The sequence below is a fragment of the Taudactylus pleione genome, unplaced genomic scaffold (assembly GCF_031769625.1).
Source record: "Taudactylus pleione unplaced genomic scaffold, aTauple2 ptg000032l, whole genome shotgun sequence".
Classification (NCBI taxonomy): Eukaryota; Metazoa; Chordata; class Amphibia; order Anura; family Myobatrachidae; genus Taudactylus; species Taudactylus pleione.
In genome coordinates, this window is record NW_028284434.1 from 32788711 (window position 1) to 32808086 (window position 19376).

General features: G+C 43.5%; 2 protein-coding genes across 3 annotated transcripts in view; one reads left to right on the plus strand and one right to left on the minus strand.

The window, feature by feature from the left end:
- CHLSN (cholesin) overlaps positions 1-19376 on the minus strand; it is a 344029-nt gene that overhangs the window by 150729 nt on the left and 173924 nt on the right. The gene's annotated exons all lie outside the window — the stretch shown is intronic.
- Positions 1-19376, plus strand: part of LOC148539016 (uncharacterized) — a 101142-nt gene that overhangs the window by 63730 nt on the left and 18036 nt on the right. Inside the window, exon 2 of one of the 2 annotated variants that reach the window (XM_088451998.1) lies at positions 16639-16771. The exons of the other annotated variant lie outside the window; for it this stretch is intronic. The gene's annotated coding sequence lies outside the window, so the exon portion shown is untranslated. The remainder of the gene's footprint in view (positions 1-16638; positions 16772-19376) is intronic. 2 annotated transcript variants of the gene reach the window in all.

Below are 19376 nucleotides of genomic sequence, written 5' to 3' on the forward strand. Positions count from 1 at the left end.
GCGGTGCTCACTAGAATTCAATACAGCATAGAGATTGAAGAATAAGAAAGAAAACTCTTTGGTGAGCACTCTTGATTTGTAGAATGGAGGGTATAATGAAAAAAAGTATATACAATATTAATAAAATATAACTTTTATTCTATCTAATAAAATAAATGCCACCTAGTATTGACAAAACAAAACAGACATACATATAAATACAGAAATATAGAGTTACTGTCCTATGCGATGCATGAAACAAGTAGAATAGCAGGGATCAAACACACTAATTATAGAGATATTATCAATAAATACACTGATCTCTGAGCTGATAATATGAAGAAGTATCTATCTACTCCGTAAGTGGCGAAATATTATTATAATTTATTTATATGGCGCCACAAGTGTTCCGCAGCGCCTTACAAAGTACATAAACAAATTGTAGACAAGCAACTTACAGAACAATACAATACAGGACCAGGACATGGATAATATACATTGCTACATTAGTGACCATTACACCCAGATAAGCAACAGAGCATAAGCAACCAAGTGTTAGGTGCCCCAGTGGTGACTAAGAAGTAGATGAAACTAAAGTAGGGAGAAGCACAAGAGGGTAGAGGGCCCTGCTCGTAAGAGCCTACATTCTACAAGGGAGGGGAAGACGAACAGGGGTGACACAGATGGGGTAGAAATATTGTTATGATATACACTTCTATGTATCTAGTTTTCAGATTTTCACAAGATAAGTACTACAGTTTGTATCCTTAATAATGTCAAAAAGGTCTTAGGATGTATAACATGACGGTCTAGAGGTATAGCACAAAAGAGAATCAGGAAAGTTCCTCCGTGACCAAGCTCCAGCGGTGAAACGCGCGTCGGCAGGACGGGTGCCCGTGACTGCTCAGCACAGGACACTACGACACACAGTTTGTACCCCATTGTGGGATCTATTTTCTTTTCTTTTTAACTTGGCCCTTCAGTTGACAAAGCTATCCGGGATTCCAGAGAAGACTGTTTAGCCGGTTATGGATGAGGAACTTCCGGGGCTTATGCTATAAATGTGGGATTTATTCATGCCTACACATCACATTATTTGATTCAGCAAATTGGGACACCCGAGGTAGCCAGACAGTCGGTAACTGACGGGTTTTTCTTCAGGTTGATGTTATGTTAGTCTATCTCATAGTGTATGTGGCTTTATAAACCAACACTAATAAAATTAAACGTTATTTTAAAAATCGTTCATATCTGAAAGAAAATCTGACATGTGAGCCTGCAACGATGAACGATGCGCGTTCCCGTATGTCAGATAACGATATCTGACATCGTCTGTATTTGCAGTCAGATTTTGACTATTTCATTCATTTTAATACTGTCTGAAATCGTTCAAATCGCTGGAAAAAATCATTCAAATCGTTGGTAAAATCGTTCATCTCACAGATCTGACCATGTGTATGCACCATAACATCATTTTTATCGATTTTAATATAGGACGGACTGAGGTAATTTTCAGACAGGGACCTTGGGAGTAATTAGCAGTCACACTACTCCCACAGGAATCTTCATTTTGTCAGATAACCTTTATTTTCTGTTGGATCAGTTCTTTTCCTACAGCTGCGTGCATTTTGTGGGAACTATTTTGTTTACTGCAGCATTGGTTTCCTACATACAGTAAATCAATTTTGTCAAACTTTTGTATAATATATGGCCCAATGTACTATGATGTCTGTCAATTACCCCAGTTGATGCTCATATTACCCCTTTCAATTGCCCATGTTTGTCTGAAAATTACCCCACAAATGTATGTAATTTGCCCAATCGCATGGGGTATTTTCCAGACACAATTTTTTTTTCACTTGTATCTACTGTGTGAATAATGACTAAGCATGTAAGGATTTTATACAAAAAAAAATTAATTCTAGAAAGTATCCGAATTACAGCAAAAGTTTTGATATTGTCTCCTTATATAGATCATTTTAATCAGCAGTCGATTTTAATATATATATATATAGACGGTAGATTTCAAACAACCAGACTTATCCAAGCCAGCAAAATGATTATATCCTCCAATCTCCAAGGCTTAGTACATCTACCCCACAATCTAATACATAGAAAATATATTACAGGTAAAGGACACCACCAAGAATACTATCTACGGTACCTACACAGAAATGTACATTTTGAGACTGAAACACCACATGCAGCATGTAAGGGGAGATAAAACGTGGTTTTATGTAATTCAAGACTAAATTGTCCTGCAAGGTGGCTGGTTTATCCAAATGTGAGTGCTCTGCAGAACCTAAAGGCTAAATCCACACAGATGGATTTTTTTGGGTTGGGTCATACAGTATGTGCAAAATTGTCCCAACTCTATAGGGGAGATTCAATGAATGGCAATGTTCCGTCAGCGTATGGGGTGTGAGCACAAACTACCTGATGCTGATTTGCACAGTCCCAGATATTTTGAGCAAACAGCACATGCGTCTTTAAGTAATTTACAAGCAATTCTGAGTCACACGCACCTCAGTCACTTCTCACTTGCGGCTGGATGCGCATTATTGGGCGGCAATAGGGCGTTCACCCGTAGAATAAATTTGTGATGGGCATGTGCACAGAGTTGCATCTTATTCTGAGCTGAGATCTGTCACACTCATTTGGATCTCCTGCTCCAAGGCTAGGGCTGGTGTAAATGCTGATACTAGTGATGATGGCTGCTATCACAAGTGGAGGGCTGGGGGCGGTGCGGTCGCACAGATGCGCTGGACTCGGCATACCAACAGATGTTTGCAAGAGCCTTCTGATCGCAGGAAGCTACAGGAATTGTGACCAATGTGTGTAGCTGCATCTCATGCTAAGATGAATCTCCCCCTATGAGTGGTCATTTAAAAGATACTCACTCTATTAGAGTGTATTAAGCACTGCACTGCAGTCTTCTGCATACAGCTGCGCTCCACAATCATGATGTACTTGGAATGAATGGAGTAGTGTGAAATGCTATTCACAGTATATTTAATTGAATCAGGGCCACCATCAGAGGGGGACTGCCGGGACTCCAGTTCCGGGCCCGGAGAGGGGGGCCTAGGTGGCAAAGGTGCGGATTGCACTGGCAACCAGGGAGACACAGCACTGGCTGCATTTCAAATATGGCATCGGTCGCGAGCCAATCAGAGCTCGCAAAACAGCAGCCAATCAGGAGTGGCCGCAGCCGCCACTCCTGAATGGCTGCAGATCCGCAAGCTGTGATTGGCTTATAGCCGGCGCCATATTTTAACTGTATTTCCATGCCTGGCTGAAGAAATCAGGTATGTAGTTCCTAACCCTGCCCTGTGCCCCACCCCCTAAGTCCAGCCAGCCTTCCATGTCCTGTACCACCTGCCAAGTTCAGCCATCCTTCCCTGTCCCGCCCCTAGTCCAGTCAGCATTCCCTGCCCTGTGCCTCCAGTCCAGCCAGTCTTCCCTGCCCTATGCTCACCCAGTACAGCCAGCCTTTCCTGCCCTGTCTCCCCCCCACCCCCCCAGTCCAGCCATTTTGCCAGTAGCGGTCCCCACAATTTTTGATGGCAGTCCTGAATCCTGATAGCATTGAGTTTGTGTCTGCACATGCCTGGTCCTGTAAATGGAGATGCTGCAGCAGCAGCGGTGTCGCTGTCCTTGGTGACACCCGGTGCGGCTGGCAGGCAACGTCTTGGTAAGCTGAAGGCACACCTGTAAAGGGGTGTGGCCTCACACCGCAAAGCCATGCCCCTGGTCTATGCCAATCTTGGGGCCGTGACCGCATATCATGCCCCCCGTTCTCGGCACACAGTAGGCTTAACGCTGCGCTCTGGCAGCAGCTGGGCAGCCCCCAGCCTCTACCCGGCCTCTCTCTGCATTGTGGTTGTTCAATGACTCCATCCGAGTGGGTGACACCAAAATAGCAGAGCAGCTCTGCTATTTTGGTGTCACCCCTTCGAATGGTGTCACCTGGTTCGGCCCGCACCCCCCCTTGTGACACCAGTGTGCTGCAGTACAGGAAAATGTATCTAGTACCGTTTCCATTGGGTCCATTATGCACATATAAAGCCTGACACTGTTTTTTTTGGGCGGTGGTGGGGGTGGTTCCAGTGACACCATCCCCACCACCGCCAAAAACAACAAAAAATATATATATGTGTGTGGACTTTTCCTGTATACATGTAAAGAGGTAGGAATAATAATATGACTGAGGAGCATAGAACAAATAATGCTGCCCAGTAGTTCTCTTTTATAAGTCTGTCTGACCACTTCTAATACTAATAAGAAGGTATGACATTAGCAGCACAGAAGGTTATTTTCAGATTGTGTTTTTCTTAGTGACTGCAGCAGTCAGGACCGGAATTACAGGCTGTCATTACCAACCTCCCGGAAAAACAACACGGCACAAATATGCTGCGCATGAAGGTTTAAAACACACAAACATTATAATCACTGAAGTCCAGTAACCTGCTCAGCTGATCTCACAATTTTTGCCATTCTTGTACAAAAATGAATTTGACCTTAAATTTGCAGGACTGAGGCTGGTGATAAACGGATATAAACAGAATATTTGCCGTTTTCCAGGCAGTGTACTGCACGTTGTGCAAGACTATGATCCACACAAAGGGATACTGTAGGAGAATTAACAGTCTGAAATATAAGGAATAACGGCATCAGTAAACTGTATGTAACAGTTCCCATACTATAAAACGGGAAGTAGTCAGCATGTCGACATTCAAAAATGTCGACATGTTCAAAAGATGGACATTATGAAAGTTGACACATAAATCTTGGTTACTCTGCAATTAGGGTTAAGCTAAAATTTTAGTGTTGACATCCTGACATTATGGCTTCAACATAACTTACTAAACCCTATAAATCAGAAGATATTATATTTCTCTGTAATGGTCTATCAAACTCTGCAGTGCTCTCCAACAATCCTACAATCAGAATATCTGCTGAGCGTTGGATGGAAACATAGGACACTAGCTACTCAAGTACCATTGGCACTGTTCATTCCAGCCTTGTACACAATGTTTTATTTTTATTTTTTTATAGAGCGTTTAGTGCTCGTTGTCAAATGCCATTACATAAACTATTCCCCACAGATAATGTAAGAGACAAAAATTTGTTTCATATAAACGTTAACACTGATCACTGCATGTGTATTTATTTAACATTACATGGAATACCATATTTATCATGGGTAAGAATTCCTGAATGATTCCATCTTGGGGGTCTATGTACTAAGCCTTAGAGAGAGATCAAGTGGACGGAGACAAAGTACCAACCAAACAGCTCCTAACTGCCATGTGACAGGCTGTGTTTGAAAAATGACAGGAGCGGATTGGTTGGTGCTTTCTCTCTCTCCACGGCTTAGTACATAGACCCCTTGATCCCACAATGTAAGAGAATAATACCAAAGACAGTGAATGCATTGACAGTTACTGTATGTGGGAACACTCATTTTTCTAGATTAGTTTATAGTAAACACATGTACTGCACACATGCAATGCATTAGCATGCTATAAGCGCAGTTGGATAGAGATGTGAACATGAGAACATAAACAGATGTGTCCACATTCACCCTCCCTATAATCACACCACGGACTTTGCAAGTTAGCCGCGCCAAGAGCAAATTTCCATTAATTGTGCGTCTTAGTTGCATCACTAATGCGACAAATCTATAATACAACGGCACACAGACTAATGGGGTTAGAAGCACATGTACTTCTGTGTGCGACTAAGTCACAAATCTGGGTACATGCAGCAGATGCATTTAATGTAGGTAGGAGGCTGAATTGCACATATGTTAATATATGTGCGTTCGTCCTGCATACACATAGAATTTCATCTATTTTTTTGTTAGGGTATGCGCATTTGCCTAAACACGCCCAACTCTATATCAGGACCATAAAAGTCTCTTGAATCTGTTTCTGCTGCTGCTCTCCGTAAGGCCAGTATATTCAGATATTTAATGTAGTTATTGTCCAAGACTTTGGTATTTCTTTGTACACAGAAAAAACATCTACAACAAGAATTGCTAATCAAGGAAATCCTATGGCCACACATCTTAAGGTGCGTACACACTACACGATTGAAATGCACGATATGAATGATAACGATATCGATCATATCGTTCATATTGTGCATTTTTTGGTGCCTCCAACCCACCAACGACCTGTGATGCGCGGGCACATATGGAAGATAAAGATATCGTCCATCGACCGTGCATGCAGGCCAACCTGGTCGATATTAACCAGGTTACTATAGGGATGTAGGCCGTCGTTGGTGGTGTGCTGGATGATCTATATCGATCATCCAGCATACCCGGGAGATCGTTCAGCGATATCGTTATCGCTGACGGTCATCCCGAGTGTATGCACCATTACTATGATTTGATGGGCAAATTTGATTGCCAAGTTGGCTTACCACTGCATGATGTACCGTGTGACTAATTAAACTTACCTGTTCTTACGTATCAATGGGGCAGATGTATGAAGCTGTGGAAAGTGATAAAGTGCAGAGTGATAAACGACCAACCAATCCGCTCCCACCTGTCATTTTTCAAACACAGCCTGTAACATGACAGTTGTGAGCTGATTGGTCGGTCGTTTATCACTCTGCACTTTATCACTTTCCAGAGCTTCATACATCTCCCCCAATATCTTCTCCAATCAGATTTATTTTGACAGGTCAGAATACAAGGTCAGCTAGTGGCCCCCAAGTGAGTATGTGAGGGGCTCATAAGTCTGTTCCCTCGGCCAACGAGCTTAATGGTGCTAATGCAATGTGTGTGGCCATAATAATATGCCAACCCAGCATTATTCATCATTCACATTTACTTTCATATGGTGGGCCAGGCAAGAGCAATGTTATGTAATCTGTCATATATATTTTAAATAAATCATTTGTGGGATTTTCAAGTTTAATACCGCTGACTATGTTTGCAAGATAAAAGGCCAGATGAGCTTATTTACTGTAGTCATTAATTACCCTGAGAACTTCATAGGCTTCATTATGTGACAGTTCCTTCAATGTGGCCTGCCTTACCCGCATGTATTAATCACATACATCTGTGTCTCAGCATAAGAAACCTACACTGCCAGTTTGAATTGTTTACTAATATTAATATTTATTTATATGGCTCCAGCATAATCCATAGAGAATTACAATTGAAACGGCATAATTCCACCAACACAAATAGTACAACAGAAAAACAACGGTTCATAAAATACTACTAATTTAGTGTGTGTGTGTAAGCGGAGAGAGAGAGATAGGGAGAGCACACGAGAGAGAGAAAGGAGAGTGTGGGAGAGAGAGACAGGGAAGAGCAGGAGAGGGTGACGGAGGAGAGCAGGAGAAGGAGAAGGGGGACTGCAGGAGACGGAGCCAGGGAGTGTGTGTGTAAGCGAGAGAGAGATGGGGAGAGTGCGGGGGAGAGAGACAGTGAGAAAGTGGAGGACAGATAGGGAGTGTGTGGGAGAAAGAGCGCGCGAGAGAGAAAGGAGAGTGTGGGGGAGAGAGAGACAGGGGAGAGCAGGAGAAGGAGCCGGGGGACTGCAGGAGAGGGAGCCAGGGAGAGCTCAGAAGAGAGAGAGAGAGAGAGAGAGACAGGGAGAACGCAGGGGAGAGACAGGGAGAGTGTGGGAGAAAAAGCAGGTGAATGCGGGAGACAGGAGGAGTGTGGGAGGGGGATACAGGGGGGATGCGGGAGAAAGAGTGAAGGAGTGCAGGAGACAGTGAGAGTACAGGCGAAGGGGAGAGATAGAGATGGGGAGAGTGTGGGATAGAGTGAAACAGGCAGAGAGTGGGAGAGAGAGAGAACGGGAGGTGTGGGAGAGAGAGAGACCGGGAGGTGTGGAAGAGACATATAAGAGAGATGGGGAGAGTGTGGGAGAGAGATAGATGGGGAAAGTGTGAGAGAAAGATGGGGAAAGTGTGAGAGAAAGATGGGGAGAGTGTTAAGAATAATGGGCAGAGTGTGAGAGAGAGATAACGAAGGTGTGACAGAGAGACGGGGCATGAGTAAGTGAAAGATGGGGGATTGTGATACGTGGAGAGTGTGAGAGTTTAAAAGAGACAGACATGGGGAGAGAAATAGGGGCAGGTTCAATTAGCCACAGGGCTTACTGCGCAGCTAAAACTCCGGCTTAAACGCCTGTAGGTACAGTATTCAATTATTAACCAATTTCCCCTCTTAGTAAGCCTGCGGCTAACACGGGCCAACTCTCAGATTCTGGGTTAAATGGCCAGAACCTATAGGTTACTCCACACGGTAAACCCGAGAGGGTGCAGAGCTCCTAAGTGCACCCCCGGGGGGCTTACCGCGTTGGGCAGCAGAATTAACTGATAAGCTCCAGGCAGAACTGTTACTGCGTGTGGAAAGCTCCACAGGTAATTGAATCTGCCCTAGAGTGTGCATTATAGCGAAAGGGAGAGCATGAGAGAGTGAGAGGGAGAGTGTAAGAGAGAACTTAAAAGGGAGGGAGAGAGGGAGGTCACAAGTGTGGGAGAGGGAGGGAGAAAGGGAGAGAGAGAGAGCATGTGAGGTGCAGAGACAGACTGTGAGATAATGTATGAGAGAGAGAAAGTTTATAAGAGCTACTGTATAGTGTGTAAAGAATGCATTAAAGAGAGAGTCAGTGTAAGAGAAAGAGACAGTATGATATGGAGAGACTGAAGTTGTAGTAGGAGTTGCACTCCACTGTTAAAAGGCCACCACTTTCTCATCTGCTAGCATTGTGTGGTCCCAGATCTAATATTTTGTTGACAAAGTCAATGTGTGGGAACGCTGTGCGTCTGACATATGTCAAAGTGGACAGAGCTCTAGACTGTACCATAGGAGACCTCTTTTAAAAATGACTGGGGTGTTCACAAATACACCCCCACCCCCTACTGCACAAATATGGTAATGGATATGGCAAGGGCATTATAACAAGGGAGGGGCTCATAGGTCCCTTTGCTTGGCCAGCGAGCTTAATGACAGTAATGCAATGTGTGTGGCCATAATAACATGCCAACAGCATTATTAGTTACAGAAAGGATTCACATTTACTTTCAGATAGTGGGCCAAGCAAAGCAATGTTATGTAATCTGTCATACAGATCTTAAATAATATATTTGTGGGATTTTGTAGTCTAATACCACTGACTATGTATGCAAGATAAAAGGGCAGATGAGCCATTAATTAGCCTGAGAAGTTCAGAGGCTCTATTATGTGACAGTTCCGTCAATGTGGCCTGCCTTACCCGCATGTATTAACCACATGCATCTGTGCCCCTGCATAATAAATGTACACTGAATATAGTCCGGATCAAACATAATACTGCATAATGCAAATAATACTAACACATCAGATAAACTACTACTAATGTAAACATACTGTAGTCAACACATTTAGGCCATATTTGCGAAAGTAAGAGAACAGACAGACATCTCAGGAGAGTAAAACGGCTGCAGTCTATGGGATTTACAGTGGGTACATTTCCTCCGCCCACACAACAAATACCACACCCGGACCACCATGACTGTAACACCACAAGTAGAGGGAAAGGGCTAGATATTGCCGATACGGTCTCAACCACATATTCAAGTACAATTTTAGACATATTTTAGCAAAAAGTATCTATTTTATTCTTGGCAGCTTCTTGGCAAGACAAAATACACACAAATAGAATAAACTCAGCACTATGCTCCAGTATAAAGAAATAACAAACACAAATAAAACAACCTATCAGGGCTGGTACAGATTGGCAGGAACTGCGCCCAAGAGGATTACTGTTCATTAGGTAGGACAAAATGCTCATCAGATCATTTAATATCATAGGCTGTACACACACACACACTGGAAAGGCACATTGAAATTAGGATGCGGGAAAATGGCAAGTAAAATAGAGAGGTGCCAAGTTAAAGTCACTAAATGAAGATTTAATAAGAGGAGTGTGCTTTGGGTGCCCAGATGGTCAACTTTTCACACATTTCTGCACGGCACCTCAGGAGGGTGTGATCAGAAATAATGGTCGCCCGCAGTACTCGTGCCTGATTGTAACAACAATTGAATAGCTCTATCAGGCGCTGGGTGCCCAAAATACAATTGAATAAGCCTTCTGTCACTACTGTATTGTGGGGAGATCTTGCTCCTTTTACTATCCGAATCTGTTCCATCCATTCTCCTACTTAAATTATAAAACCGTCCCAAAGATGGATTAAGACTTTGCGAGGCCAGGGTTACGTAAAACAGGGGAATCCATATGGTCGACAATTAAGAATAAAGTGTCATTATGCAGAAAGAGGAATTTCTGTACACACCATCCATCTGGGGGATATTGTGACTCTGGAACTTCTCAAAGCAAGCATCAAGAGGGGGGCCACACACAGGCTAAGCCGTGCGCAAAACCTTATGAGCAAAACTCACATCTTTGGACACAAATGTGTGGAAACAATAAAACTTAGTGAAGATGTGTACAGAGGACCAAGTTGCCGCTACGAATAGTTGCTCAACCGAGGCACCATGTCGCACCACCCCAAGACATACACTCATAGCCCAAGTAGAATGCGCCTGGATGGGGTCAGGAAGCGGCTCACCTAAAACAACATAAGCCTGCTTAATAGCAGAAGTTATCCAGCAAACCACGGATTGCTTGGACGAAGGCCAACCACACTGATGTGCGTCAGAAGAAGTCAGACTTCCAAATCGCCGCGGTTCGGTCAACATAAATCCGCAGTGCCCTGAAAACATCCAGGAAGAGGAGAGGGCAATCGGAATCGTAAGGATGAAAAGCCGGTAAAATACTCTCCTGATTCAGATGGAAGCGAGAAACCACCTTAGACTGAAAAGATGGCCTAAAATCAAAGGTGACAAACCAAAATTAATAATGCTCGGCTAGCGCATAGAAGAGCGACCAGCACAAATTGAAACCTAGAATTTCACCAAAAAATACTCCAAAGTATATTCCAAAAACAGTGGTGATCTCAATTCATATAGGTGCTCAAAAAATAAATACGTCCTTTTAGTGATTCACGATCTTCCAGTCACGTTCCTCAGTCCATCAAAGTTATCATTCAGTTGTTAATAAATGTGGGTAAGGCAAACTCTATTCATCCATATTCTTAAGAATTGCCATCAAAAGTCTCCAATACCACCTCCTCCTCAGGAAGAATTGCTCCCAACATGCTAAATTATTAGATAAAGCGGAGGTAGGATAGTATAAAAAATGATTTTTACTCAAATGAAGAACAAGGTAACCAATATACAATGGTATTAAACAAGGTGAGTTTAACATGGACTTCTACTAGAAGGTTCTGAGACAGAAGCATCAAAAACTGCAGTGATTATAGGTGTCAGTGCCCGGGCATTTCACCGTCTGAATTGTCGGTCTCCTACTTCACCTTGGAGGAGTACCAGAGAGAAAAGAAAACCTCAGATGTATAAGGTGCATTTCCCAGGTACAGCATCCTTGCCAATCACCATTTTGATGGATACACAACCAGAACTTAGAAAAAGTATACAATGGCCGGTAGCATTTTATTCACTTGGTACTGAGCCACCTCTTCCAAGGTGAAGGAGAGTGACAAATTAGATGGTGCCAGCTTCAAGTTGTCAGCGAGGACCAGGAGGTCCCAAGGGTTTGCCCTGTCTGTACACCCTGCGCCCTGACAAGCCTCTATAAGCCTTGGTCGCCCAGGCTCCTGCTGGACATCCCTACAAGAGAAAACAGCGATTTAAGTAAAACATCAGACTTACGGACTGTGGCATCCTGCAAGGTAGCTCTACTGGTCGTGGGAAGAACAATTTCCCATGCCAGACGGTCAACAGGTGCACCCACCGAAGGGGGAACCTCCCACTTTGTTGTATTTGCATCCAGGGCTAGGTGTACGTGAACCCAGCGGGAAGCTTAAAATGCTGGGCAGGTTTAAGCTAGGCATCCCCTAACACATCTGCAAAATGAGCAAAGAGAGGAAACATAATAATCGGCTTCCTTCTCTTTTTTTTAATTCAGAGGGAGCAACTAAGACAGGGGGTTCATCCTCTGCTACATTTAAGGCTTAGCAGACAGCCAGAATGAAGTAGTCTGCTCCAAGGCTATCTGGGGAACTTTCCTCCCAACTGGAATGATCTACCCATTCCTGATCCAACAACTCCTTGGATACCCCTTCACCTTGAAAATGTACGTCTGGAGGGACCTTGTGTTTACGGGAACGGGGAGCAGAGGGACCTAGTAATCTTTTCAAAATGGTACAGGCCCTGGACAGTCTATCCATCTGTTGGGCCATGCCAGTATCCACCCTGACACCTGTAATCACAGAGGGAAAAGTTGAAATGGGAGTAGGCAGATTCGGCTGAAAACCAACAGGGATGGAAACACTCACCTCTGATTAGTTGCAGGCGTCACGTTCCTCACTGGCTAGAGTCGCAATAGACTGAGCGATCACCTCTGCCCATGCTGGAAACAAGTCCTCAAGTAGTTACTCCTTAGGTGTGCGCTGACTGAGCGCTGAGATACCGATAGTAACTAATCTAAGTAAACTAAACTAACTTAACTGATATTAAGCTAACTTTGTGAACGAATATAGTACTACAGGCTAATAACTAGTCTCAATCCCAAGTCTTCCACAAGACCATTGTGCATAACAAACTGGGCATATATCAACGAGCAGTTGATGGATTATAAAATGTTGGTCAGATTCTAGACAAACAATCTTAATAATGGGGGGGGGGGGGTGCAGGAATTTCACTGTTTATGAATATCATTGATATGAAAGGTCCACAGTGCTCCACTCGACAGATAACAGGATAGAACAGGACATACTTGTGAGTGTGCATTAGTCTGGCAAGTTCAGGATGGAGCAGGACAAGCTCTAATAAAGAGATGGTTCAGAGAGTGTTTAAAGAAAGCTAAGGGCTGATTCTGAGTCAGACTCATTTCTTTTAAATAAAACATTATTTTTCTGTGCTTTCATACTGTCCCAAACAGCAATATGTAAATTACTGATTACATTAGCAAACCATAATATTACATAATCAAAGTGATGAGGCCAGATTGGGATTCACAGAACATGCTGGAGCCAGGAGGTTCCTTAAACTGACCAACTTCCTTTTAATGGAAAACCAGAATTGAAGTGAAATTAAAACTATATATAACTATCCATCTATATATACCGTATATATGCACGTCGATGAAGGAGGCACTCCGGTCGTGTAAGTTTACTCTTAACACATGTTGTTGTTATTAGGCAACGTTTCACTTTATTGCGCTTTTTTTCAAGCAACATATACCAAAAAAGCGCAATAAAGTGCTGAAACGTTGCCTAAGAACAATATGTGTTAAGAGTTTTACTTACACGACTGGAATGCCGCCTTCATCGACAGTCATTGCAGGCCACCTGCTAAAGCAAATAGAAGCGATCCAACGAATGCCCGGACGGTGGTTTTACACTATATATATATATATTTATATATATATATATATATTTATATATATACACATACATACACACCGATAGATAGATAGATAGATAGATAGATAGATAGATAGATAGATAGATAGATAGATAGATAGATAGAGCTCATATCTACACGTCGGATACAACTGTGCCCAGATGGCAGATGATGGCGAATATACGCTGCAATTCCATCTTTCGCTTCTGTCTCGTTATAATACACAATGTGTTTGCATATTGACCGCCTCAATGTACTATGCTGCGTCTATTCGCCAGACAATAAATAAAACCTGACCATAATAATAATGCTGTGAGGATCCAGGGTCTGAACTCCTGTGTGTGGCTAACCTGGACAGTAATACCGGTTGCTCAAAACTCGCGCCCAGCAGCAGGATCAGCCCAGACACAGCAGGTTTAGAGTAAAGAAAAATAAACATATCTGCCAGGACAAAACAATTCTCTGCTCAAGCAGTTACCCTTAAAGATGCCATTATGACCAAGGTGCTCACTGCTCTCACACGTGATGCGGACAGTCTAAATGCCGGGGCCAGAATCCTGACATGTCAGGATCTCGGCACCAGTATCCCGACCAGGGGCAACCCGAAGGTAAGTATCGGGGGTTAGCACCATAAGGGGGGTTAGGGTTGGGCACCGGGGAGGTGGAGGTTAGATTTAGGCACTGGCGTGGAGGGTCAGGGGTAGGGGTTAGCAGTAGGACACTTACCTTTTAGTGTTGGGACTCTGGCAGTCGCAATGCCACTGTCTGTATTCTGACCAGCAGCATCCCAATCACCGGCAAATCATACCCAACCCCACACAGTAGGCATGGAACAAAATACATGGATAAAACATCTATTCATTTTGCATAAGTACATTATACTATGTCAGTGATTCCCAACCTCGGTCCTCAAGGCACACTAACAGTCCTGGTTTTAGTGATATCCATGATTGTGCACAGATGGTTAAATCAAAATAACTGAGGCATTAATTAAGTCACTTCTGCTCAAGTATGGCTATCCCTAAAACCTGGACTGTTAGTGTGCCTTGAGGACCGTGGTTGGGAACCCCTGTACTATGTGAAGGGGCTATGAGAAACTTATATAGAATATTAGCGCTTGTGACCCTTACAGAAGTCATAGAGACTGATAGTTGTCTATAGGACTGTCTGCAAATGAATGAGCACTAACAGTTATCTTTTTAAACTTCAAACCATATTTTCTGGCAGTCTACAACAAAAATATATACTCACATGGCCTTGTTCTTACCTCAATCCAAACACCTCACCTACATAATTACCAATTCTACAGACGGTACAGGTAATATGTATGGGGATGAAAGGTCACTTTCGGAGGATAAATAATGACAGTGGAAAATTAATATCATTCCCCATGATGATCAACCAGATAGTGGAAAGTACAACATTAAAGGGAGATTGGCAACTGCTGAGGGTTCCCTTGAAAATAACTCACTACTAATACCACTGTCACACAAATTCTGGGTCTGATCCGCATTAATGAACGCAGTTTCAAGCAATGTCACAGCTACTCAAACCCCTTTCAAACCACAGATTGGACCCGGGGGGTATTCCCGTGTCTACCCTGCAAAACTAATACCAATAGAGTCATTAAAAGAGTCATCACAAAGATGAGTCATGAAAAGTGGCTGCTTTCAATCCGCTAATGAGCAGCTTGTAAACACAACCAGCTGATATCCAGGTCGGTCCCAGGAATAACCATGGTCGTGACCAGGGTCGAGGACTCGGGACACACAACCTGTGTTGACCCTTCCACACTAAGCCAGGACCCGGGTTGCCCCATCAATATCCGGGTCAGAGGCTCAGTGTGAAAGGGATATAGCATACCCGCCAGGCTGTTTTAGCAGGGTACTGTGCCCTGCCCTAAAGTGCAGAATGTGCCCTGCCCCTTTTGGAGGCACACCGCTAAAACAACCTAGCAGGTGCCGTCCCGACCCAGCCACAGTATCCCACTGATGGGAAAAATAGCGTGCAGTGATCACTGCCGGTGAGTAGATGACGTGCGCACGCGCACAGCATCTATTCACATAAGAGGAGAGCTTGGGGGCAGCCCGGCATGTCCGTAAGTGCAGAGCACGCCACCAAGAGTGATGGAAAGGGGGCTCTTCTTAAAGATATGCCCCCTTTTCTCATGACCACGCGCCTTTGGCGTGAGCGATACAGTGGCCTTTCTAGGTACGGTGCCCTGCTCGCCACCGGACCTAGCAAGAACACTAGGAGAATTGTCTTTTGGGAAATGCCATCGAAACAGCAGCCCTTTCACTTAATGCTTTGTGCACTGCGTTTAGAACACAAAAGGCTTGTGCTGACACAGAATACCCAAGCCTGCCTGTTTCACCCTCTCTAGGACTCCACAGTGCTGGACTTTATGTTTGTTTGTTTTTTATCTGCCTTGAATATAAAATTACGACATAAACTTGCAAGGAAATATTTTTTAAGACTGTTTACAGTAGTGAGCAGATAAAGTAATGAGAGCTGGGCATGATCAATACAGGTAATATGCACAACAGAACAGGTACCTCTCAGAAGTGGGTCAGTCTGATAAGGGAGCTCTAAACACCATGGCCACAGTGCAACCAAAATATTTACACCACATCTCCTGCATCATAATCAGCCCTGTAAGTGGTCATTTTGTCAGGAAAATGCGTGCCACTCTATTTATTATCTGTGCAATTGTAGAGGCCAGTGGTACGTTATTATGTAGGCCTATAAATCTGTATTCATATACTTACACTCTTAGGAGTATATTTACTAAGCAGTGGATTATCAAAACCATTGATTTTTGCAAATCTGAACTGCCGGATTTAAAAGGGCAATAATATTCAATACAAAACAAGTTTGATTTTGCATTTACTATTAATTCCTTTTGAAATATGGCAGGCAGAATCGGCAAATATCGTGGGTTATGAAAATCAATTGCTTAGTAAATAATATACCCAAAAATCTAGCACAATGAGGAACAGAAAGTGCTATAGATGTGTAGTTTATTATTTGCAAATTAAAAGTATTATGGTGATTCAAACTTACTTTTAAATCTACCTATTTCTGCATGCATATAAGACGGTAGGAAAACTGTAACAAGACGACATTTGTTTCTGCTAACGGTTTAATAGTTTCGTCACATGCTGGCGAAAAAAGGAAAATGTAACCTGAGCTTCTTGAATAGCATGTAACTTCCTTTACAGCCTCAGGACTGCCAATTCATAACAGTGAACCTCTGAGGCTCCATATAGAGCTGTAAAGAAGAATGGCTGTATTCTCCACACGGAGCTGAGAGCTGCACTTACTGTCTCAGTGAGCGGAGACCACTGCATGAAGGTAACGGTTACAGACTACATAGTGGTTCTAGAGGGTTTTACAAGTTGAGATTAAGAGTCCTCCAACTTTGTGTAGCTTCACAGTTTAAATAACAGAGACTGGAATATGAATGTACTCACTGTCGGCAGCTCTCGGATTTAAGAACAGAGTGCATCTCAGCCAATCTGAACCACGTCAGCATTGAGGAGTCCAAATGAAGGTAGCCAGTGACTCTGCAGCCAAGAGACTCACAACACAGGAAAGTAATGTCACTTCTGCCTGTTATAGGAGGCTGCAGTAAACTATGTATCCTACTAACATTTGAATGTTACGGGAGGAGGAGAGGAGAGGAGGACAGTTAAAACAGCCCCAAAACATCTATGGCTTTGTAGCTGACATATATTCTATTAACTCTCTCTCTGCACAGGCATCTGTCACATAACACTCAGTGATATCTGGTATCGCTGCATACTGTAACATAGATCAGTCTGGTAGGGATAAACATGTCTCTAATGTATGTCTATATAAAAATACATCTATATAAATACAGTATATCATATGTAAATGAACTATAAAGACTGTAATTACATCTATGTAGAGTCTAACTACATACTGCATCTAATTTATAATCTTATGTAAAGGATTTTACCTAGTGATTTTTTTATGATCGGTCCTACGGTTATATGAATTCCATGTAAATCAGATTTGAATAACTTTCTTGCTACCTTCCCCCTTTCTCACCAAACTCCGCTGCTAGACCAGGATGTGTGTATACTACAGCAGCTAGGCAAGAACACAACTAGATGGCTGTTAGTAGAAGTATGTGTGTTAGTTACACAATGTGCTTCTCATAGTTCTGTTTATGGCCTATATGTTATTATTTTTTGTTTTGTTTAAAGGATTCTGTTATTCTTTCTGCTTGAAACACTTTCAGACTCAGAGACAAGTTCTGTGTTTCCCCGATAATAAGACACTCTTATTTTTTATTTTTTGGTCAAAAAAACTCCATAGGGCTTATTTTAGGGGTAGGGCTTATTTTAATTAACATTGACAGCATCATGCCCTCAGTCCTGCTTTTATCCCCATCATGCCCTCAGTCCTGCTTTACAATTCTTTACTTACTTTTATTTTTTTTCCTCTTTTTCTCTACTCTCCTCCGCGGTGCTGCTGTAAATGCCACGAACACCAGCTGCCGCGCGCTCACTGTGAGAGAGTGAGACGCTGCAGCTGTGATTGGATGCCACTGTTAAGTCTTTAACAGCGGCATCCACTTCATGCGGGGGGCGGAGCTGGGGACATTGTAGTGTAGCGCAGGGACCGGACAAAATGGGGATTTTGTTAGGGCTTATTTTGGACCACTTTTCAAAAGTATGGGTAGGGCTTATTTTCGTTGTAGGTCTTATTATTGGGGAAACACGGTAAGCTGGAGGTGTTTATGTCGACTGATGATTATGGGCCTGATTCCGGCTCCGTCGTGCGCATGCGTGAGACCCGGATAGCGACGGGCAAACCGTCGCTCCGGGTCTCGTACCAAAGGGGGCGTGCTGTCGATGTTGAGTGACAGCACGCCCCCTTTGGTGGGCGGGCCGGGGGCGTGGCTGCCCAGACGCAGGCGTTCCGATGGGAACGCCTACCGTCTGGGGCCGGCCCCACTGACATCACAAGTGATGTCAGTAGGAGTGCTTTCGGCTCTGGTAGAGCCGAAAGCACTCTAGGGCTTGCGGCAACGAAACCTTACCACAAGGGTCTCGTCGCAAGCCCGATGGTCGCGATGGTCTTGACAGCTATGCGAGCGGCCAGGAGGCCGCTCTGAAAAACAAGAAGGACAGCCCTGATTCAGAGCGAGCACTCTGTCAGAGCATCCGGCTCTGAATCAGGCCCTATGTAAGATCTTTAGGCAAAAACATGAATGACTTCCTTGGTATCATACTGAAGTTTTCCAATGAATACATCTTCTCATCACTATTTAAGTATGTGTATAGACATATCATTGTAATTTCTTAGGGAAAAAAAATTGTGATAAAATAATTAGCAAATACACATATGGGATTTATTATCTGATATCTGTATAGGGTAGCACAGGTGGTGCAGAAATGAGCATCACTGTCTCACAGCCCTGAGGCCTTGGGTTCGATTCCCACAAAGACCATAATGCTGGGTACACATTTAGATGGCGGATCGGTCAGCAGGCCAATCCACAGTCCAAGTTGCTGATTTGTAAGCTATACACACTTACCAATCGGCTGCTAGATATGTCTGGCCGGACCTGAATCCTTTTAATCCTAGCTCAGTAAGGCTCCTTTTACAAGACACAAAGCTGCAGACCCATGCTTGTTTTATTTATACAAGTGACCCCTATGTGTCTGCCAAGTGCAATGTAACAGTCACAAATCCTTCACCCCAACAGCTAATATGAATAATCTGTCGAACAAATTAAATCTGGTTTGTGTACTTCAGGGCATAATTGAGTACTCATGTGCCAGCCTAAGCCAAGGCACAATGCCATCTTTCCAACTTATTTCCTCTGCAAGTGCAAACTCCCCACTACCCGGAAATACACAGGCATGCTGACGTCTATAACAATAGGAACACTTGGGCAAAATTAGGCCAGTGATATCTCCATCGT